This window comes from Mus caroli, chromosome 7 (genome assembly GCF_900094665.2).
Source record: "Mus caroli chromosome 7, CAROLI_EIJ_v1.1, whole genome shotgun sequence".
NCBI lineage: Eukaryota > Metazoa > Chordata > Mammalia > Rodentia > Muridae > Mus > Mus caroli.
Window position 1 is genome coordinate 109,280,479 of NC_034576.1, and position 1,174 is coordinate 109,281,652.

A 1,174-nucleotide genomic window follows, 5' to 3' on the forward strand; every position below is an offset into this window, starting at 1 on the left:
GTTTTGGTGCCATAATTTCTCTTTGTTGGTGTTGGACTTTTAATCAGCTGAAATGTATTTCTGTACCACAATGTAAGCTTCAATAAAAGTTTGCTTAATTGTCTAGTAAAAAAAATAAAAATAAAAAATAAAAAAAATAAAATAAAAGGCATAAGGAGAAATGGGGAGCCAAAGTTGGAAAGGATGAATACAATAGGCATCCTAAGGCACAAACAGAAAGTTAAAATAATATTCACAAGCCTAAAACATCATGGCATGCTGCAATGAAAGCATAAACTCTGTAGCAGGTGTCTGGGTCATAAGTCTGTATCTATCATTCTGAGAAACTTTTATGACTCTGAACAAATTACACAGCTATTAGCTTTACTGTTATCTGTAAACAAAAACATGACACTCATTATATTGCATTGTTGTGAGCTTTAAACACCCTAAAACACACATAATAAGCTTGACAGAAATGTTCACTATAGGAATGAATGATTATTAATTTTACTCAAACTTCAATTAACCATACAAATCAATTATCACAGAAAGTAATAGCTATAACTATTTCCTTTTTAAGTATTTTTGAAGATGTATTTATCTTCATTTCATATGTATAAAATAAAGTCTTCAGATCTCTTGGAACTGGAATTATGGAAAGTTGTAAGCTACCATGTGGAACTGAACATGGGTTTTTGGTTAAAAAAAACAGTAACTGTCCTTAACCACTAAACCATGTCTCCAGCCCCTTTATGGCATTTTCATTCATATGTCTCATTATTCTTTATTTTGTTTAATTCATCTCCCTCCCCAATGCCCTCCCCCACCCCTATTCTCCTCTTGCTAAATCTCATGCTTCTTTGTTCCACTCACCTGCTTTATGTCACATATACTGCATTTTCCTTTTTCCCCCTTAAGCTGTCATTTCCTCTATATGGTTCTCCTTTAAGTTCGTGTTTTCTCTCTCTCTCTCTCTCTCTCTCTCTCTCTCTCTCTCTCTCTCTCTCACACACACACACCTCTCTCTCTCTCTCTCTCTCTCTCTCTCTCTCTCTCTCTCTCTGTTTCTGCCCCCCTCTCTTAAATACACACACACATCCACTCACCTGCTTTATGTCACATATACTGCATTTTCCTTTTTCCCCCTTAAGCTGTCATTTCCTCTATATGGTTCTCCTTTAAGTTCGTGTTT